The 24,405-nt window shown below is 36.1% G+C and overlaps 1 protein-coding gene and 1 long non-coding RNA gene across 2 annotated transcripts in view; one reads left to right on the top strand and one right to left on the bottom strand.

Annotated features, from left to right (window-relative positions):
• Window positions 1-24,405, bottom strand: part of LOC134649415 (uncharacterized) — a 356,591-nt gene that overhangs the window by 252,706 nt on the left and 79,480 nt on the right. The gene's annotated exons all lie outside the window — the stretch shown is intronic.
• The window catches only part of LOC134649372 (centaurin-gamma-1A), a 384,793-nt gene that overhangs the window by 244,601 nt on the left and 115,787 nt on the right, over window positions 1-24,405 (top strand). The gene's annotated exons all lie outside the window — the stretch shown is intronic.

Genomic DNA, 24,405 nt, shown 5'->3' on the forward strand with positions numbered 1-24,405 from the left:
CCCATTGATTCTCTCCCCATTAAGAAATTATTAATAGTTACTAAAACTTCAAACTTAGAGTTTCAGATTCTCTATTATTTAGAAATAGACTTTCCTTTGACCTTTCGCTTAAGACTTTAAAATTTCCTTATAGGTACTTGAAAATATAAACTTAGAAAGCTAAATATTGTTAGAATAAGTAAAATTAATTAGGTACCCGCTATCAGGTAAGATTTAGGTACCAACGTTGTACCAACCCAAGTTTCGTTTAAAAATAAAACATTAGGGTTATTTAACGTTGACCCTCAAAATATTTAAGTAGATGTTTATCTTGTAAGTAACTCTTGTAATATAAATATTCTAATAAGAATCACTGCAAATTGTCTAGCGAGGTAGCGAGATATAGAGCTAACCGAATCAAGATAGAGATTCTAGCAGCAAATACGAAATTTATTATTTTATCTACTATCATTTACTCGTATTTTGCATTTTTACTGACAAAAAACGTGTAAGAGGTATGTCAGGATCGTAGCAAGTGGAAATCCGTGGTCTCTGCCTACCCCTCCGGGAAACAGGCGTGATTATATGTATGTATATGTATGTATGTATGTAAAAATAACGTGTAAAATATGCCATGAGCTCTTACACGAGTACCCTCCATCTCCACTTAGAATCAACATCCAATTCTAACTTATTGAATATCTTCACATAATACAAGTTTAAGGCCAACTTAATAAAAACCTTGTAAACCGACTAACACGCTAATAAAATTCGTTTCAATCATACATAATCATGTCTTTGTATGCCATACAAAGATCTTACAAGCCATCTCGAACCAGAACGTAACAATGTGGGATCCCATTTATACGCACCCTCCGTTTGGCAAACTGTAACAGACGGGCTTATGGTCTGGTTCTGTTGGTTGAGAGAAGAACCGTGTATCTGACACAGCTGAGTCAATCTGTGTATCTCTAATACTTACTAGTCTGTTAAGGCCTGAGTGGACGCTCGAAGCGGGGCGTGCAGCGTGGCGTCGGGCTCACAAGTGATTTGAGCAGCGTGCACTAAGGCCGCTCCTAATATACGTTTGCATTTGTTTAACATGCACGCCGCACGCCCCGCCCCGCTGCACGCCCAACTCGAGCGTCCACTCAGGCCTTACACTTACACTTACTCAGCTGTTTTTTTGTACAATGGTGATGATTTAAACAAGGCTTTTTAGGGTTCTGTACCCAAAGGGTAAAACCCTATTACTAAGACTCCACTGTCCGTCTGTCTGTCTATCACCAGGCTGTATCTCATGAATTGTAATAGCTAGACAGTGGAAATTTTCACAGATAATGTATTTCTGTTGCCGCTATTACAACAAATACTAAAAAGTACGGAACCCTCGGTGGGCGAGTGCAACGGTTTTTTTAACATATTTTGTTCTACATTGCCAGCGTGCAATGGTGCCAAAATCTGGGGGCACGGCAGTGAATAGAATTAGTACTTCCCATAAACTCAGAGAGCTGAAATTTGGTACAGAGTTAGAGTTTAATGGCCACATAAAGGGTAAACCTAAAAATATTGCAATATCAGTCACGTTTTAAAGATCTAAGAACTGCATAAGTAAGTTTGTAATCCCATATAAATATATGATATTACAAAGTTACTGTTGCAGTTCCTACAAACAGTAGGTAAAGTAAAGGTACACTACGATGTACGATGTGAGTATGGATGAAGATATGTTTAGTTATGATATGTGTATACATAGTATGGGTATGAGTACCCGAAAAGAAGGACTGCCTACAAAAAGAGATGAGATCTCATCAAAAACATTACATGTAAAAAGGTGCAAGTCTCGCAACGCTTTTACTACAAAAAAGTTTTGAGATGTAATGTGAAACCAAGTCGGTTATTTTAATCAGTGCCAGGGGGTGTTAAAACCGTATCAATAAGATATCTTTAATTTGTAATACATATAATGATTTGGCAATCGCACATAATGCTTTACTCGTACCGTACTCGTGTAATGCTCAAACTGCAATTAGCGCTAGTGTTATGTTTAATTAGAATTATTTTATTTTTAATAGGTGACGATGATCCTTATGTCATTATGCAGCCGTGCGATGGCCAAGTCATTATACGTATTACAAATTAAAGATATCTTATTGATACGGTTTTAACACCCCCTGGCACTATTAAAATAACCGACTTGGTTTCACATTACATCTCAAAACTTTTTTGTAGTAAAAGCGTTGCGAGACTTGCACCTTTTTACATGTAATGTTTTTGATGGGATTATTTCTTACTTCAGATGATTCATCTGCTAAATGTTGCTGGAGTTTAGTACAGTACAACTAAAAACAACTAAATAACTAGTGTTTAGTTTTAAGTTTATAAAATACATATGTATGGTAGTCTGTAAGGTATTTGTAATATGGGCCTTGTTGCCTGAATTAAACTTCTAAATAAATAAAGAAATAATAAAAACATTTTTTGGAGTCGTCTAGTGTTCATAGTCGTTTTAATTTTGCCTTATTGGCTACAAATTAGTTTTTTCCAATTACGAGTATGTAATTCTTATTAGAACTTATTCTTATTCCGTTTCCAGCATTCGTTCGCTTATTAGAATTATATTTTCCATAAAATTATCCAAAATTAACGTCATTAATTGAAATGACTAAAATAAATATATTGTTGTCTTCAAAAATGTCACATACCCCTTCTCAATCAGCGCGTAACATGTTTATTCCACGCTCTAATCCAATTTGACCATAAAAACGATCATTATATACCATGCGACCGGACGGCAAACACTTGCTTCCCGGCCGAGGCCAGAAATGTTCTGCACAAGCCCCTTGTTGGCTTGAAAAGATTGAATTGCTTTTAACGATGGTTTCATTGATAAATCGGGTTTTTAAAGATGGTGACGATAAATGTGATATCTTTAAAAGTTTAATTGAAATTGACGAGATCAATGCGTGCATTAAGATCGAAATGAGTTTTTGTGGGAAAAGTATACAAGCCGTTCAAAAGTACAGTACAAACAGCATCAATAGTAGTCGATGAAACGAAAAAAAGAGAAATAAATCTTTCTGAAAACGCGCCAAAATTATCTCGGGTCGAAATCATTTTAGAAAAAAATCCCTTCTGTAGACAAAACAACAAAAACGAACCGGATACAAATATACTTATCACGTTTTACTTATTTGAGTATAAGTACTGATTCTGTACTGACATTAAAATATGACGTTTAAAATGATAATCCTCACTTTGTTCTATTCAAGTCGGTGCAAAGTTAGCTTAAACGGACATAAAATAATGCTAAAGCATGAGCATAATACTTATTCCTAAAAAGGATCAACCACCGAACTAAGAACCAAGTCGGCTAACAACAGTCTTCAGCATTCCCCATAGCAACGTAATGAACAATCACCATTGCTGGCCTTGAAACTCTGACCTATTGTGCCAACCCTAACAATGATCTGTGCGTAGGGTTGCCAGATGGTCGGGATTCGGCGGGATTCTCCCGATTTTTTGCATGTGTTCCCGATTCCCAACAAAGTGAAAATTGTCCCGAAAAACAGCATCACGTTATAAAACAATAATATCAAGGTCTGAACTGTCGTCGAGCAAACCAGCGACCCGCGTCGATCCCGTCAGCGCGCGCGCGGGGCGCGCGTGGCGAGATTGGGCAGAGCAGCTGACGTAGTGCCAATAATGTAAAATATCGTTGTTTTTAATACAATTAATTTAATTTTAATGGTTCATTTTCCCGACTTAAGGCCCAAAATCCCGACAAATTGATATTTTTTCCCGATATTAGCGCCTTTCGATCTGGCAACCCTATCTGTGCGTCAATGAACCATGAAGTTATATTTTTTAAACTGGAGCGAGTTGTCACTTTTTTTGCCATACTAATTTGAACCTTATCACCGAGACAGAAAGTTGTTCGTACCAGACTAGAGAAAACGGTCCACTTGAGATAGAAAAACCCGAGCCCTGTGTCTCACTCGCACATGTTGCCAATGTTAAAAAGATACCATTATGGTAGAAATTATATCAATAAACTACTGAATTTAATTACCTTCTTATACAATTTTAGTGCTATATTCAGACTACAGTTCTGATATCTTTTAAGTAATTTGTAAATAATTATGATGCCAATATTATTAACTGATTAAACCAAGCGCATACACAGCAAAAAAAAACTAAATTTTAGTATGGTAGAAGTTGTAGTAACTTTAAATATTAATTGGTATCCCCAACTTGATGACATTTCTTCAAAACACGTGAATGCGAAATTTCTTAAAAATTGTGAAGAAATGTTGTGTTAAAGGTTGTTGGAGTGAAATAATTGCTAATTGTGGAATATTGTTTCACAAGAAAGCCACAATTATTACATTTTACTATAAAAATACAAGACAACATTGTCAAACTCATTAGGGTGACTATGATGTCGGCACGTTTTGAATCGGTCTCACAGAATTCTTATTAGTTATTATTAACGTAGGTAATGTAAAAGTAAGTTTAACATAATAGGTACCTTATGTCTTTATTTCGGCATGTTTAATTTAAAATTTGTTGTAGAACAATTGAAGGGATGTTTACAAAAACAACATAACTGCTTAGACTGGTTGACACTTTTTTAAGAACATTGTTAATCGTTTCAGGTGTCAACCAGTGTAGTCAGGTATGTTGTTTTTGTAAACATCCCTTCAATTGCCAAAATTTAAAACCAAAGTGCTTAACTCCTTAAACATTAGAGACTCTCATTTATACATAATATTTTGTTAGGTGTGTTAAACTGTTTATATATGACATCGATTCTTTATAGGTAGGACACATTTCCGTCAATAGAAAAAAGGCACCAACTTTAAAAAAAACGTCATATTTGCTAAACAGATCTTCAATGACGCTTATACTTAAAAAAAACTGAAGTGGACAAAAGGGAAGCCTACCTTTATGAACATACCATGAGTGAGTGCGAAAGAGGCCGACTACAAATGAAAAAAAAAACCTGACCACTTAAAATTTCACTTTATTTAGAAAATGACACACCCTACTGATATATTCCATGTTATCCTAATATCCCACATACAGATGTCTTATGGTCACCCTAATTAGAACGAGATGCAGGGCTCTAGTTTGACTTCTCATGTGGACACACTTTTTGGTCAATGTACTCGATCCAGTTTATTAACTCTAAATCCGTGCAATGAACGCATTTTGTGAGGCCTGAGGCTGGGATTAGGAATGTCGCGTTTTTTTGGGATTACTAAATCGGTATTATTTGGTTTGGCCTGTAATGTAATGGTAAAGTGACAGTACCTAACAGTAAAGATAAGCTGAAAAAATCCTACATTATTATAAGTTATAAATGATTGTAAACAGCATGTGAAACAATGATCTAGCTAGGTTTCATTCTTGTCATAATTCAGTTTCTCTGATTTTCCACAAAAATGAGAAATCCTCTTTGATGTTTAGCGTGCTTAGGTGGAATTATAAGGATTTCTAAACGAACTTTGACATCTTGTATATAATAAACATTATAAACGTCAAATTTTTATATAAATTTGACATTGATGATGACACTTTGTCATTACAAATCGCATTCAGAGTTAGCTTGGGCTCACTACTCTCACTAATTAACGGCAACACAATATTTATGTTAATACCAGCATTATGATCTTGATCTGTGACAGGTATCTCATACTTAAGATCAAAGGTACTTAAACAATTATCTACGGCATTTGTCAAATTGCGCACGAAATGTATTAGGTACCTAATTGTTTAATGTTTATGTCATTCTAGATACCTTTTGTTACATCAAAATGTGTATTGTCTTTGCGTGATATCTGTAATTGTTTTCGGATACCTATCTGCAGATTGAATCTTGTGTTAAAATAATATTGTGGTTGTTGGATTGTTATCTGTAATAGACATTTCATTATAAATCCAATTAGAAGTCCTTAAATTTTAGTTTGTAATTTATAGGTATTATTGCTTGACAATGTGAATATTGTGAATGGTAAATGCTCAGTTTCAAGATTAAATACGTTTTTAACATACCTATCTCAAGATTCGCAAGTGACAAATAAACACTAATAAAACGAATAGGTAATTATACTTTCACGAAGACACATAATGATGGTTATACATTATATAAATTAAAAACTTTACGCCGTTTGGAAACAAATCAATAATAAATTTAATATTTTTTGCAGTTCGTCAGTATAATCAGAAAGTTTTTTATGAGTGAGATATTTTTATTTTCGGATATCAGATTATACTTGATTCTGCTCTATAAAAAGAGTTTTTTGTTGGAATGTACAAAGTAAATACACATGTTATTCCTAAACAAATATGTATGCTATCCGAACAATGATTTATAGTCCAAATATTGGCTCTCCGCGTTACCCTAACTTTAAACATTTTAGAAAAACAGCGCGATAGATTTCGTTTGTGGATTAGATTTCACTCGTAACAATAGGTTTTAAATTTATCAAACTATAACTATATCGGAAACGATTAATCTAAACCACTTTTTTAACCGTTTCAATGCTTAATCTTAAATCGAACGTTGTATTCTTGAAAATATCGCAAATCAAATATTCCACATTCGTGAACCAGAAACAGAGTCATCTATTATTTCCGTGGATCGCCCATATTTTTCTCTTCAAGTACAAAGACCCTCGTTTCTTCAAGATTTAGGAGAGCAAATTCACTATTCTCTTTTGTTAAAATAACGCTCATAACACTTTATGCAATCTTCAACTGTATACGAACGCAATACGGTGCATTAAAACTTTTGAATATATTTAGAAAGACTTACATTTAAAATTATTGGGCGTTTGTGTGAATATTATACGCCAGCAATGTTTTCTCCAACAAAAGTAATCTTTTCATAAACTTTTGACGAGACGGCAGTTATTTTATTCATCTTTTGACGCTATAAACTAGACTGACGGCTCAAACATACCTTGTTTATAGATAACAAGACTATCAAAGTCTATTATTTGATGTTTATTTATTGCACAAAGAGGGGAGAGGTATCATAAAGTCGAAGGCATGTCAATTTAAATATCTGGACATGGTCCACACATTATTGATCTAAATGTTAGGCAATTTTTCACGTCTATTTGATTCTTTTAACTTTGCGAATTCGTCCTAAATTTTTCAATCTTTTCCCCAAATCTGATATTGTGTTTCGTCCGTCAAAAAATCGACGTGCTTCATCAAAGATAGATCGGCAACAGAAATATCCGTGAGAAAAATTGCACGTTGCTTTCTTTATTGCATTCAGTGCATTTTCGGCATTGCAACTTGAGTGACGGCCCATCACCATCAATGGCGTGGCAATGACGTCTAGAAAAGGGTTCAGAAGGTCAACAATAACTTCCCATAACAATGTTGTACAATAACTGAGCGTTTTGCTTATCTGCAAGACCCATTGTCGTATCGTTTGATCGTTGAGCAAGTTCTACATTTGCATTGTCATAATCAGATTGCGTTTGCCCGATAAGATTGTGACAGCGATTATAGAATACTTTTTAATATTTAACTAATAGATTATAAATCTTCGCTCGTGCAGAAATTCACCTTGTAGATAATCTCGTTAATGTCATTTACATTTCTTTGAATAGTGCCATTGTTAGTTTCTTTCCTTCTTTGAAGGTCAAATGTCATTCTTAACGTAACATGTTTTCTTAATTTAGTAGCTGTATTTTCATTCTCGTTCTCGTTAACAATATAACAATGGTTGTTTTGTAAAGAATCAAACGTTTTCAAGTTTAATGTAAGCCGTTTCACAAATTTTGAACTTGATGGGAACAGAAATTTAAAAACTCTCTTATTTCGTAAACCGGTTCTGCTACGCGGAAGCTAGTCCCACGAACTGCAGTTTCTTGTAAAACGTCTCTTTTCCCTTTTGGAACATCCGTCAGTTTTGTTATTCTTGGCCGATCGGCCCTTTTATTGTGTCCGTTGCAATTTGTGCTGCATCTTTTATGTTTCTGACCGGTCGGAATTAACATTTTGCTTTTAGTTTAGAATTCTGTATCTGCTTTTGTGGAAATTTTCTTGCGTTCGAATTTTATTACGCTTCGCTGGCTATTTGGATATTATTTTATCGTTAGCTTTCGAGAAACTCTTGAATGAATAAACTTGGATTCACAATGGTCGTAAAGCTATAAGACTGAGTCTAGTTATACAAGTGCTAAGTTTTTAACCGCCTTCAAAAAAAAAGGAGGTTCTCAGTTTGACCCGTATGTATGTATGTATCTATGTATGTATGTATGTATGTATGTATGTATGTATGTATGTATGTATATTTGTTCGCGATTATCTCGCGTTTGGCTGAACCGATTTTGATGCGGTTTTCAGAAAAGTGTTTCTTACATTCTGGAGAAGGTTTTAGTATACATACTGTACCTAGTGGAACTCAGGTTTGGTGCAACATAGGCTCACGCTGTTTTGGTCATCCGACACGCCTTGATGAGCACTTGGGAGAGCAGTACCCAAGATAGAGCTGATGCACCAAACCACCCTGGCTGGCAGGGTTCACCCTGGCTGTACCTAGTGGAACTCAGGTTTGGTGCAACATAGGCCAACGCTATTTTGGCCATCCGTCACATCTTGATGAGCACTTGGGAGAGCAGTACCCAAGATAGAGCTGATGCACCAAACCACCCTGGCTGGCAGGGTTCACCTTGGCTGTACCTAGTGGAACTCAGGTTTGGTGCAACATAGGCCCACGCTATTTTGGTCATCCGTCACATCTTGATGAGCACTTGGGAGAGCAGTACCCAAGATAGAGCTGATGCTGAACCCTGGCTGTACTTAGTGGAACTCAGGTTTGGTGCAACATAGGCCCACGCTATTTTGGTCATCCATCACATCATGATCAGCACTTGGGAGAGCAGTACCCAAGATTGTGCTGATGATGAACCCTGGCTGTACCTAGTGGAACTCAGGTTTGGTGCAACATAGGCCAACGCTATTTTGGCCATCTGTCACATCTTGATGAGCACTTGGGAGAGCAGTACCCAAGATAGAGCTGATGCTGAACCCTGGCTGTACCTAGTGGAACTCAGGTTCGGTGCAACATAGGCCCACGCTATTTTGGTCATCCTTCACATCTTGATGAGCACTTGGAAGAGCAGTACCCAAGATAGAGCTGATGCTGAACCCTTGCTGTACCTAGTGGAACTCAGGTTTGGTGCAACATAGGCCCACGCTATTTTGGTAATCTGTCACATCTTGATGAGCACTTGGGAGAGCAGTACCCAAGATAGAGCTGATGCTGAACCCTTGCTGTACCTAGTGGAACTTAGGTTTGGTGCAACATAGGCACACTTTGTTTTGGTTAACCGACTTGTCGTCGTGTGCCTATGTTGCAGAGTTCCACTAGGTGGGTCGATGAACTTTTTTCTAACTGCCTTTAAAAAAAGGACGTTCTCAGTTTGACCCGTATGTGTGTATGTACGTATGTATCTGTGTATGTTTGTTCGTGATTATCTCGCGTTTGGCTGAGCCGATTTTGATGCGGTTTTCAGAAAAGTGTTTGTTACATTCTGGAGAAGGTTTTAGTGTACAGTGCATGGATGGTTTGAAAAACCAATTGGACCCGGTAGGTGGCCATGCTATCGGTATACTTACCAACAAATTTATGTTGCTGAAACCGATTTAGATAAAATAGTGGGAGTGGGAGTCGGACTGGGACTGGGAATGGGAGTGGAAGTGGGAGCAATATACATACAAATCGTTTAGCACCAAAACGTCATATTATGTTGTGTCGCGATTATCATCGAGTTAGGCCATCACCAACTTTAGTAGGTAGTTACTAGCCCAAAACTAAATGGAGAGCCTAACAAACTAGTATTTTAGCCCAAAACCTAAAATAAATGAAGTACCTACCTATCACTAAAAAGTAAAAAATAAAATAAAATAAATAAAAAATAATTAAAAAATTAAAAATAAACAAAAATAAAACCAAAATAAAATAACTTAATATAAAATCTTTTTTTAAAAAAAGGGAACCGCCTTCAAAAAACCAACCCACTGAAAAGTACAAAATAATTTTTATATGGCACCCCTTTACGTGTCCAGTCCCTATCCCGTCGTAAAGCGAATTTTTGCCAAAAAGTAATTAATACCTAATAATAAGAAATATAATAATCATCCGGGTAATTACTTAGTTTTTGAAGGCGGTGCCCAACCAACAAAAACAGTCTTTACTACCAATCAGAAAATAAATACGAGAACGTAGTACCTACAAGAACTAAATTAATGAGTAAACTAAGTATGTCTTTATAATGCAAGTAAGTGCAGCGTTCTTCGTTGTCTAAAATATCGGTTCTCAAAAAATTTGGTTTGGCACCGACTTCAAAAACTAAGTAATTACCCGGATGATTGTTAATTTTCTTATTATTAGGTATTAATTACTTTTTGGCAAAAATTCGCTTTACGACGGGATAGGGACTGGACACGTAAAGGGGTGCCATATAAAAATTATTTTGTACTTTTCAGTGGGTTGGTTTTTTGAAGGCGGTTCCCTTTTTTTAAAAAAAGATTTTATATTAAGTTATTTTATTTTGGTTTTATTTTTGTTTATTTTTAATTTTTTAATTATTTTATTTTATTTGGGAGAATAAGTTATGCCTTTGACATTGTATTCTTTGTATGGGCAGGGAAAAATCTTATTAGTCACTTTCGGCAAAAATACGGCTCTTTTTTCTGAAGTCAGCGATATGGAAACTTTTCTGTTCGCATGTTTAGGTGCTAACTCATGTTTAATAATACGTTGCCTTCCCTCACACTAGACTAGCATATATCATAACATAACATGACACTTTCTCCTTTTCTTAACCAATTCATCGAATTAGGGTAACGACCCATAACCAAATCTTAGATGCGAAAAATTATACTAACCATAGACTATATTTTACGGGGAATAATTGAAACTGTGGCGATACGGGTCATAAATTCGTTGAACGCCTTTCAAAGGGCGGGCAAAGGTGCTGTGATAAAAAAAATGATTTGTGAAAATGCATGCGCGCATAGCGTGAAGATATTGTACTTATTAGGGAATTTGATTTATATTACTTATTGTTTTGAATGGAACTTTAGCTCCTTGTAAATTTTTATTTCATTGTAAATTTGGCTACTGGTAGTATCAAAATAAAGTTTATATTATGTCTTACCTCGAGCCTATAATTAATATTTAATAAAATAAAACATCTGAAAATATGGATGGCATTTGTGACAATTGTGTAGGACCACTAAATTAATATTTGATGGAAAGAGATTTTTACTGATACAATCTGGGATACAATTTATATGGGACCACCCTAGAAGTGTTCTTCATCCATATTTAAATTGTTCAACATATTTTCTTAAAATGATGACAATACACTACATTAAATGATGAAAAGAATATCTAGTATGATATTTTCAGCAAAACGTTAACTAGTGTTATTTTAATTTATTCAAGTGAGGCGCTCGACCTTTACAGGGTCATTAGTTTGACGTCAAATTGAACAATAATTACTTTGATAGGTGCTTTTTCTAATAACACCTCATCGTTTTTTATATAAATCTTTGAATTACCCTTATGTAACTTTAAAATTGTATTTTGATATGGGTGTACAACGTGTTCCCTGAAATAAAACTTTAGTTTATCAACGGCATATTCCTTCGAGTTTATAAATTATTACGAATTTATTATTATGAAATAATAATAAATTTGCACTTTTCAATGTGATTTCAATCCACTTCTGTTTTATCAAATTAATGTATGCACACTCGATTACAAAATTGTTTCTCGAGGGCCGCCCTTTGGATATCGGGTGCCACCCTTGCCAATTCCAACCAATAGCAAACCGTCTTAAATTCGCATCTTTATCTTTCTAACCCCTCGTATCTTGCACTTTATATTACTCACATAAAAAATAAACACGAGGGTTGTATTACACCACCAACTTAAGTTATTCTGGTTTCCAAAATTCCCCCCTCACTGTCACGTAGCGAATTTAGTTTTCCTACATGCCGAAATTGACATGGGTAACTGCATTTTAAAGTTTGTTTGAAACTATAACGTTCCCAAAGCGAATTGTTTTTTTCTAGTTTTCTACTGTTTTATATTTATACCGGATTCGTGGTTTTTGAATGTGATATTTCAATTCGCATTAAAGTTATGTGAATTTATTTTTGCAGGGTATCACGCTTTTGTTTAGTTTTCTTTGATGCCTTTGTTGCATTTTTATTGCGTTTCCACAACTGTCCTGTTTATTGCCGTATTTATGAATAATCTGATCAAATTGTAAATGTCTACGTTATTTCTGTAGCTAAGCCGGAGAAAATTTTACTAATGGATTGTTCAATATCTTTAGTCCGTATTTGATCTGAATCTACAGTAGGTATATTTATTGCCAGCAAGGAAAGAACTTGCAACGTTGCAATTGACACTTTAGGTAATTATGGTAGACAAAATGTTATGTTTCGATAGTCAAGACATGAACTCATGAGTTGACGATCTTTTTGTGAATTTCTGCTATTTTTAAGGAAGTAACATGTAAATTTTCAATCAGAAATAAATATTATCTATCTATCTATCTATCTATCTATAATACTATTCCAAATTATAATTTTGTTCTCATTTCACTTAACATATGCAAACCCCGTTAACCAAGTGACGCCCAAGCACCCTTAATTTGTTTTACATATTAAAGACGATACTATTATTTGCATTAACAAAACGATTAGGAGAAGATGCATCAAGCAACTATGGTACTTAATAACAAGCAAAACTTCCATGCATATCTTTAGTTTGATGTGTTGTTGAGACACTTGTTTTGTCTAGTTCTGCAAACTTCCTTCGCCCCTTCAAGTGTCAACTTACAAAAGACCCGTCACTTTCAATTAGTAAAAAATTCCAACTTCAAAATTTGATATCCTGTGACGTTGTTTACCTTCATTTTATGTTAATTTCTAGAGCGGAAAAAAACTGTTTCAATTGTCGAAGCTTTGGACAAGATGTGGAAGGATTATAGTTTCTAAATAGATTTTAATTGGACCCCTGAGGTTGGAGATTTTACACGTTTTTTGCTGTCGTGCTCGTGACGTCCCGTCGTGTGACGGTTTGACGGATGGGTGCCATTTTGAAGATTAGTGGTTTCGGCAATTTGGACGCTGTCTTGAGGGAACTTGGGCAATTTGGGCGGTTAAATGCTTAATTTGCAGGTAGTTAATGATATTGAATGAATGAATGACTGAACGTTTATTCACAAGAACATATGGTACAGTACAGTGGATGTTATAAATTTACAATGTTGGCCCTTAATATGTTCTGCCATAAGGCATGTGAAAATTGTTTTTTCATGACATGACAAAGCCATGTATGTGAACATTAATTGCGTGCATGCAATATCTTAAGTACTAAGCATATTATGCTAATGTAACCCTTAATATCTAATAGTATGTATAATAGTATCTAATGTTGCAAGCCATGCATGTTATTATTACATTAAATTTCAAAATTGTAAGTTATTGAGACTTTATCTTTGACATTGATAGGTACATATTTTGAGCAGACAATTATTATTTGATTATGTGACCTCCGTTATTTTATGAGTGATGCAACGTGATATTTATTTTAATAATGATTTGTTTTCAATGACAGCTATTAGACAGTCACATCCAAAACATATTGACTATAACCATAAAATATCTGGGTGACCGAGCTTCGCTCGGAAAACATATAATAACTCGGAAATGCGCGTTTTCCCAGAGATAAGACCTAGCTAGATCAATTTTTCGCCCCCGAAAACCCCTATATACCAAATTTCATCGAAATCGTTAGAGCCGTTTCTGAGATCCCCGAAATATATATATATATATATAAATAAATAAATAAACAAGAATTGCTCGTTTAAAGGTATTAGATACACGTTAGTTAGATATGAGTCCTCATATAAGAAAGCCGATTAAACATAGCATTGTAATAAGTATATACCATTTATAACAAGCATTTTGCAAAAAAAAACTTAATTTCTCTACGAAACCTCCGTGCACTTTAGCTAAGTAGTCATCCATCAAATGCTTCATCAAAAATGCACGCTGAAGCTGCAAAATGCTGTCGTTAATCATACAAGTCTAGACTAGGATCAATAGTCTAGGTATTCTAGATTAAGTAGTGTTTCAAATGAGCTAGAGCTAATTAACTGAGGTTTTCAAGCGAGTATTAAATGAAATTATACCGTTACGGTTGCATTTTAAATCAGTTGAAGTTAGTTACCACCAGGTTTTTTTATTTATTTGAGTAATAAATGTTTTAATTATTTTAAATCTTCAAATTATACCTAACGCATTTGGTAAATTTTTGAATTTTTTACATTATTATTTACCTTTGTTAACATTAGTCACGCTCATGACTAAGTATGCTGAAATTAAGTAAAAAACTTAAAAATAAATAATTTGCAGTTTTATTAATAGGTAAGTAAAATATTCCGTTCTTATATCACATATAAGAAAGTATGTACATATTTATTCCCGCTCTTTAAAAGCTGCAATAATTTACTTGTCACACATGTTACAGATTTAGATGTTGCCAAATAAGATCAAAGCGTACCTAACGGTATTTCGATTCATAAGAATCATAAGTAAGATGAGTTTACAAAAATACAAATAAACATATTAAAGTACAAAAAAAGGATGAGTCGGTAAAAGCTCCCAAAAATCAATAAATCGACACGGTAAGTAAATAAAAGGCAATATCACGATCCATTACTGCAAATTGCAAATATCCAGAAATGTCAAAAAAGTATTCAAGAGCGTACAAAATTAATGACAGGCAAAATCCATTGTCATAAATGGACGACATTAGATCGATTTGACACCATTAGGATCTGCGCTCCATTTGGTGAGTTGCGGCATTAAGATTAATGATGGAGTGTTAGGAATGAGGGTAGTTTGTGATTTCATGATCAGACTATAAAGGGAGTTTCCGTAAAAAAAGGAACTTTACACGTCACTGCTCGAAACTGTGGCATTAGATGGTCTTAATCCTGACTAGATAATAATAAACTCAACATGTAACGCGTTAAGTCAGGTCCCCACTGAAAACCAGCGCCACGGATTGCCGCGGCTTTATGCTGAAAACTATTTTAGCATCAGATGTTTTTTTATGTCTGTAGGTATACGTCTTATTTTTTATATGTATATGTTGTGGCGTTAAATAAATGGTCTTTCTTTCTTTCTTTCTTTCTTTCTTTATAGGCAAGAAATTGCAAGATGACTAAAAGTTCAGGATCCTTATTTATCACTCAAACCAGAGGTTGATAGACTCCCTATAATCCCTATGGATGCCTTCGTTCATTCGTTAGGTATTCTGTGAAATTGACTGTCATCATTATGAATAGTACTCGAAATGCCTTCACGTATCCACTTATGAGACTTTTCTAAAACCGTTACTATAGTGTAGGTAGGTCTTGACATTAACTTCCTTAATAGTAGGTATACCATTATATTCTTAAAGTGGCTATCTTACCGTAAATGTACTTATAGAGTAGGTAAGCGTTCAATGAGTGTGTTCATTTTTGCACGCTGAAATAATCTCAACCTTCATTCATATTCACACGCGTTTCTAATTTGCCTTGATACTTCCATAACAGTATCTCTCATAAGCATGCAAAGACAGTCACATCTCCTTAATCTGTCATTTTAGTACCTGGTTATACCAGTTTGGCTATAAGAGTTATTTAAGTGCCCATCTAACGCATAGTCTTATCAAAAAAGTCAAATAGCTATACAGATATCATGTACTGTTTTGTTCAATTTACCTACCTTGCCAATCATTGCCAGCAACATGCATTACGAATTAGAATTACATTTTCACCAACAGCTGTTTAGAAGAGATTTACTGTTTCGCAAGCCAGGCAATGTTTAGCATGGTGGGCAATGTTAAGCAAGTTCCATTCCATATTCGCTGACTCTCGTGATCATATCACGGTCGTGTGACGTGTCGGATCACCTCAGTGCACATGTCTAGTACATCGTGCACGCATCATATACTCCAGCCTTCGCGTCTGAATCATCAGGGTGACACGGCGTGTGGGTGTGGAGGTGACGTTTGTATTACCAGCAACACAACTGACTGAAGATGTACCATAAGTCTTTGCAATAAGATTTATGAATGATCAGTTAATTGTTGAGACGATCCATAGTACTATGATAATCGGACTGTCTAGTCTAGCACCCCGAACAAGGTGCAAATTATGTGTACGAGTGAGAGATTATGTTTACAGCAACTCAATCTATCACTCTATTCTTATTTTGGTTATTACTTTTAGGTACTATTCGAACTTTTATGAAAGAGGACGAACGAATAGAGCATTGCGTAAAAAGGGATTATTCAAACGCGGATCTAAGTATGTATTAGTTCGATTTATACAAGGTTACTGTCGCTGCGTTTTGTATAATGTTCCCTTGAGTCATTGTACAATTTGTACCTAGTAGGTTACAGTGAAAACTGCTTACCTCTTACCTAATATCAAGATGTCCCTGTCATACAATACATAAAGCCACCCGACCCCTTCATTAATGATTCTAATCCACACAAAGCTACTGTTAATTATTTTTCCCTTAGCGGCACTTATATGCATTCCAACCACGCACAACCCCTGCATTCCGACCTCGCATTGTGCGTGGGGCCAAGAAAATCAATGTGAATTAAGGGCAGAATGCGCTCTAGTTGCATCCCCTGCATTATTGCTGCTTCAGTTGTGACCCCACTGTTTGTAGTTCTTGGGTGTCATTCGGAAGTTTCAGGCCTAGCTGAGGCGATTCGAATCACAGAAAATCAGAGTATTTTCTAAGATTGGCGGCATCCATCTCATTCTGGCGTATAAGTGCTTCCTGTACGTTGGATGTCGGCCATGTATTCTGCATGTAATCATAGAGAAATATATGTAATGATGGGCTTAACAGCCGATTTTAAAAATCAAAAGTCTTTCTGAGATCCGCAGAAATATTATCACAAGTAACATTGATAGAGCTTTTGCCTAAGCCACCGTTGTGTGTGGGTTTAGAACTTTAGATATGTGCTCTTATCAGGGATGGATAACCTCGTGCTGGTCAACCATGGATTCTGCCCAATATTGTTAATAAGGACACTTTAATTCCGATTTCTGAGTTTCTGGAACAAGGAACCACATAAAACAAAGTATTCTTTATTGAGACAGTTAGGCAGGATGAAAGTGTGCCCTTATCATGGATCAGGACACGCGACCATCGCGTGAGGGCCCATGTTGCATGTTCATTGTTCACGCCATTAATGTGTATAAATGAATCGGTATGGACGGAAAATTATGCAGGTTGTAGGTGATTAATAACTGACTTCAAATAAGAGGAGATTCTAAGGTGGCCACTAACAAAACCACCAATGAGATGGACGGAGCTGGTCAAAGCTGGATTGACATACGAATGTGAAGAATGGCGGCGTGTTGTGAAGCTCGTCACCATCCGATGATGACCATGACCACTCTGTCAAGAGTGAAATTACTAAGAAGAAGAGAAGAATTGTATTGACCCTCAGAAACTTTCGTTACTTCCCTTTCGTAACACAGAACCCTAAAATCAGTGTCAAAATACACTTCGTCCTTTCGTAAATGCGTGGGGTTTTCCCCGTATGACACGAAATGACATGTCATCTGAAGTTATTACATTTCAACATGGCGGTATTGTGGGATCTATTACTTTAAGTGCAATCTACGTGACCCTCCTCGATAGAACCCTCAAAAATCACTTCATGTGTAATTTCCTGTCCTATTGTATGAAACTATTGAAATATGTGTAGTTTGTGAAAATAAAGAGTTCTACGACATGAACGAACTCATATTTAATGAGGTTGCAATATAGGTAACACTGCATTTTCATTCGTTAATTAATCTAAACAAGCAAACAAAATAATAAATAAGCATTGCAAGTTAAGAAAAGTTGTATTTTTTTTAAGTAAAATCAGAAACATGCGTTTTCTTTGAGTATAACGACAGAGAGGTTTGCAGGAAAAACAAATGTTTTACAGTCAAATTAAAAACATATTTGACAGTATTGTAAAACTATATTTAACTAAATTGTCATTTAAAATAGCACGCTAATAAATGTTTCTTCTAAAATAAAATTTTAACTTCTTTTTTTTCTTCCCTTTTTCTGTTTATTTCTCACTGCACCCACATGGACGCTTTTCTGTTTCGCCCTATGGTTGACTGGTAGAGAATGCCTATAACGCCTGCTGTACTTTTTGTATGTGCAAACAAGTTTAAAAATAAATATATAAGAGCTCGTTCCCACTATGTCGGATGTCGTGGCGATTTTTAATCGTGTGTCGTTGCCGCTGTTCTCACTATGTCGGATGTCGGATCCGGATTTCAATCGGGTGTCGGCGGTACTGTTCCTACTAGTCGTCTGTCGTGCACGATCGCAGCTGGCGTGTATTTTTCGAGTGGGTAGCGAGGCTTAGTACAAGATGAACGTCGACGAAATGTTTGTGGTTTTGTATTATTTGCGAAAGAAACGATTAGAGGCAGTTAAAAAAAGGAGATATTGGGTACACCCAATTCTCAGGGAAAGATTTACCTTAGGAATATTTCAGAATTTGATAGCTGAATTAAATCGGCGCGGGCGAAATCGTTCCGACATCCGACAAAATGTGAACAGCGCTATATTCACTCGTACGCGAGCGAGACACGACACGATTTTTTTCCGGGCTGGGAGGGCTGGCAAAACGCACGACATTTTATGTCGTATCCGACACAAAATCGTTGTCGGACGAGTGTGAACAGCTTCATATAAAATGTTCTGCCAGTGGAACGTACGATTAAAAATCGCCACGACATCCGACATAGTGGAAACGAGCTCTAACTTAGAGTAATCTAAACACCCAACCCATCCTCACTGGCATCAGTCGTAAAAGTAAAAGGTAGCTCCCTAGCTCCCAACGCCCACGTCTCTAATTACAATTAACGTATCACCTCACCTTTGCCATTTCCTTTTTTTTTTTTTTTCTCTAGCCTATTTTGGTGTCCCACTGCTGGGCAAAGGCCTCCCCTCGTTTTTTCCACTCGACCCTGTCATCGGCATTTTCCCACCATTTGGGGTAGAATGCGTCCAAGTCGTCCCGCCATCTCCTTTTCGGTCTGCCTGAATTCCGGCCTGCACCGTCTATTGTGTTCCGTGGGTCCCACTCAGTAACCATTTTGGCCCACCTTTCTGGGTGCATGCGGCAGACATGTCCAGCCCAGTCCCACTTAAGCTTAGCGGTCTTGACGCCTACATCTACAACTCTAGTTCTGGAGCGTAGTTCCGTGTTTCTGATCCGATCAGTTCTGCGAACACCTAATATACTACGCTCCATCGCACGCTGGCAAACCTTGAGTTTCGATTTTAGAGCCTCAGTTAATGACCAAGTTTGTGCACCGTAGGTTAGAATGGGCAGGATGCACATGTCAAGGAGTTTGCGCTTGAGACACAAGGGAAGGTCGCCCTTCATTAGCGCTTTCATGGACCAGAAGCTCTTCCAGGCGTTCTCGATACGTCTATCGATTTCGATAGACCGCCTGTTCTCGAAGGATGCTATGCCATTTCCTTAATTACATTAATTCCCGGCAAAAAGGAAAAACAATAGGGAAATAAAGAGATTATCTACCGACGTAGGCGGGGGTAAAGTGTTTTGCTATATTTAATTTTATTACCTACCTAGTACCTATGTATATTTATCCGTATTAAACCCTTTATAAAACCTATACAAAAACAAGAGGTTAACTGATTAATATTTTACGAAATATAATTTGCATCGATCTGTGGCACTACTTGTATAAAAGGCAAGTAAATGCAATTATATCTCATCAAAAATAGAAGTGTAAAAATGGGAGCCAAGTTCAATATTTTACTGCGTGCTCCGTGCTCTTTATTTAGGATCGGGTGCACTAAACCGTCACCTGTCACTGTCAAAGCATTCGAAAGTTTCATAGTTCACTACTGAGTGATGTTGTTCAGTCCGCTAATTGTGGTTGATGCTAATAAATCTACAGGAAACTAACATATTGGCCTTACGGACGCCATAATGTTCATATAACCATAATCCATTTTTTTTAATTCCCACGTAGCTACGCGTCAGTTGACCAAATGACTTACACAATTAGATATACAATTGTCATTTGTTTCAAACTGATGCGTCGGACAGTAAAGTACATTGTGTCATTATCTAAGGGTGGAAATCGTGACATTATTGAAACTAGAAGGGAGAAGGGGGCAATATGTTAATGAACATGCCCCTTATGCCCCTTAATTACTTCGAAACTCGATACACGCCCTAATATGGTTTCGGAAAGTTACGAAGTTTGAAGTTATTTTGGATGATTTTATGAGAGCTTTAAGCTCATTAGTGCTAAGTTTCTAACTTTAGGGCTTTAGGAAAGTTGATGGATATTATTACTTTGGAAATGGGAGTTGTTTGTAATATTTTGAATAAAATATCGAATTAAGTATTTACCTATAGATTCATTATCCATTTTAAAAGGGATTCTTCTCACGAGGAAAATATTTAAATTGGTAAGTCTGTGTGTCCATAAGCAGTTACAAATAATATTCTATCTAATCTAATACCTTTAAGCGAGCAATTCTTGTATATCTCTTTATATGTACATATAATATATATATATAGGGGATCTCAAAAACGTCTCTAACGATTTCGATGAAATTTGTGATATGGGGGTTTTCGGGGGCAAATCGATCTAGCTATGTCCTATCTCTGGGAAAACGCTCATTTTTAGGGTTCCGTAGCCAAATGGCAAAAAACGGAACCCTTATAGATTCGTCATGTCTGTCTGTCTGTCTGTCTGTCTGTCTGTCCGTCTGTCCGTCTGTCCGTCTGTCTGTCCGTCCGTATGTCACAGCCACTTTTCTCCGAAACTATAAGAACTATATTGTTGAAACTTGGTAAGTAGATGTATTCTTCTGTGAACCGCATTAAGATTTTCACACAAAAATAGAAAAAAAAACAATAAATTTTTGGGGTTCCCCATACTTCGAACTGAAACTCAAAAATTTTTTTTTCATCAAACTCATACGTGTGGGGTATCTATGGATAGGTCTTCAAAAATGATATTGAGGTTTCTAATATCATTTTTTTTCTAAACTGAATAGTTTGCGCGAGAGACACTTCCAAAGTGGTAAAATGTGTGTCCCCCCCCTGTAACTTCTAAAATAAGAGAATGATAAAACTAAAAAAAATATATGATGCACATTACCATGCAAACTTCCACCGAAAATTGGTTTGAACGAGATCTAGTAAGTAGTTTTTTTTTATACGTCATAAATCGCCTAAATACGGAACCCTTCATGGGCGAGTCCGACTCGCACTTGGCCGCTTTTTTTTTTGAGTTTTTATATGTTTTCCGAACAAAGCTCGGTAGCCCAGATATTAATGTTTATAAGCAATTAAGCTATAGGTTAGTAACTCACCTCACCACAAATATTGCACAAAACAGAGGGACTACCGGGAAAAAAACCCAAATAACTTGGCCTTGGTCATACTGTATGAGAAAGCGGCAACTTTTCTATAAAACGTTTCCCGCTTTCCCTATTTAAAATAAAAAATTAAAACAAACCCACCACGATCCATCAGAAAATGATAATGTTTACTAAAACTAACCAACGGCACGGTAGTGCTCTCGGCCAAGTGGCCCCACTTAACTTTTAATTTACCTAATACTGTACAGATAAGGGAAATATCCATCGCTTATTATAACCAAGTATCAACATCAATACCCCTTATCTGATCATTGATAGACTTTATTTCGTTGTAGTAAGGTTTCAAAAAAATCAGGTTACTTTGTCAACGATCGTAAATAGACAAGCGATCGTTTTAACCCAACCAGTATAAGTGAGATCTTTGTTTCCATACAGTGGTTAAAGATTTCGAGGTCAAGTTCCAATGAGATCGGAAATACAGGATAAAAATGGCGGCTGTCGTAATTTGTCAGCATAATTTGAATTTAGAACTGTACCTTTGGTGGGCCAAGGCGAGCGTGACAGTTTTCTCACATCAACGCACAAGGAACCACGGTATATTATAGGCGTTATTAATTTCCTGCCGCATAAGTGAAAAGACTAAGCGGATGTGGATATAAAAAGAAAATGGCGTATGCCGATGTTATGGAAATTCGCTACGAGTGGCGATAAATTGAAACACGACCGAAGGGAGATACCTTTTCGCACGTGTATTGTACAACGATTTACAGTACATATGGCTCTTTAAATTTTTGCCATAGACACGTATTGTCCTTAATCCCGCCCTTGGGCGGTAAAGTAGCGCCATATATGACTGTACTGTATTTTGTTTTGTTTTTGGTAATTTAAAACAATTAAGTAAAAATTAACAACATATACCAAAAATAAGCTACTTCTATTAGGAAACCACCACGCAACTATGCCAATAGCCTGAGTAAGTGTTGGGCTAATTAGCCCGCTGGATTTCTATGACTCGGGGCATATTTCTTTCACCAGATGTTACAGCACTGTTTACGTTAAATAATTCACCCTTCCGTTGGAACCCCAAATTCGTTTTTAATTGATTGTTATATTATTTTGTGATTACCATAAATCGATCGATGTGTTATTTATTAAAAACAATACTGTGTTTATAATACTATTACTGAGGTGGCTCATTAAGGGGACGGTATATGACGTTTTCGATTTAGACCTCACTTTGTGCAATCAATTTGTTCAATGAATGATTAATACCTGCATTAAATTATACGTAAATCTGTTCACGAAGAAGCCGTGTACCGGATCTTCACGCCATAATATTTTTTATTTGCTGTAATTCTCTACAAATCAACACTAAAACTGTCCAAAAATCAAAATATGGAGTTCCGTTTGAGCAAGACGCATTACAGTTTTGTCTTTGACAGTAATTGAGTTGTTGTGGGATTTTGAAGGCTAGATAACTAAACTACCAAATTATTATCTACTTATATTTTTACTCACAAATACAACACAGAAATTCAATCCCAAATGTAAACTTTCGTATAATTTCCATACATTGACGACATCACTCAAAACTCTTCTTCGAGTCAGATGGCCGTTGGCCTTGCATCGAAGCAGACGTGTACGTCGTTGTAGCTCGTTTTTGACATTTTTATAGACATTTCATCATATACGCATACGAAAATGTATACCAGTAGATAAATTGTATTTCATACAATAGGGTAAATAAATATAATCACGTCGAGCTCGAGTCAAATTTTAAATGTGAGTTGTTGTTATTCACGGGTCGTAACGGTCGAAAACAGCAGTAAATTATCCTAAAACAATACGATTACAATCGAATTTAAGTAACTTGTTCCTTCAAAACCCGCTTAAAATGAAAAAAAGTTTAAAGACTCGTTTTACTGATTGGGATTGATTTTCATTATGCTGGTATCAATTTTGCGTCATTATAAAAATGTATATGACTTCTGTACGTCAATGACTTTTGATGTCAATTAATTGTAATCTTGTATTTATGTTAGAGAATATTATATGTTCATTTAAATCGAAGTATCGAAGTATCTATTAATACGAAGCGTAATTCGTTTAATACCTAAAGACTTGCAGTGTCTACACCTACTTTGTTGACGTTCGTTCCGTCTATGTATGCGATTACGTAACGTGCTGTTCTGATAATCTTCAAGAATCAAGATAATTAATAACGGCAAGATCAGCATTTAGTACCAGCGAGTTTTGCGGATTTGGAGACCGAGATAAAGCTTACAGGCCAATATCGCTGCGGCCCGGCCTGCTTATTGTTATGTGTATAAATCGAATGTTATATAAATTTACTATAAAAAACAATGTTTTATTTCAATGACATTCTGTGCGTAGAGGTATGTATGTTTCGGTGATTATAAGAATTATCTCCACACAATAATCGTGCAAAGCAGAGACTGCATTATTTCTTTACGGTATAAGCGGTAAGGAAAAACTCATTGGTATCCTGGCTCGTACCAATGAGTTTTTCGGAACTTATGTACGAAATATCATTTGATATTTACCACTAGCTTTTCGGTGAAGGAGGAAACATCGTGAGGAAACCTGCATACTCGTAGTGGATACATTTGCGAAGAAATTCAAAGCTGTGTGTGAAGTCCCCAATCCGCATTGGGCTAGCGTTGAGATTATTGTCTATACAGGGTGGTCCAAACCTTGACGTCCAAAAATCGTGGGCTATCAGAATGTACCCCATATGTATGTTTTTTCGTAGTTTTCATGTTATGATTTTTTAAGCTTTTAACTTTTCCTATGAAATTCCGGGGTTCCCATACAGAGTGGCTGAAAAATAACTGCATTCCGTTGCCAGGGAGGTGTTGGGATTATACTGAGCAACTTTTATTATTGGACCAA

Source organism: Cydia amplana, chromosome 7 (genome assembly GCF_948474715.1).
Source record: "Cydia amplana chromosome 7, ilCydAmpl1.1, whole genome shotgun sequence".
NCBI lineage: Eukaryota > Metazoa > Arthropoda > Insecta > Lepidoptera > Tortricidae > Cydia > Cydia amplana.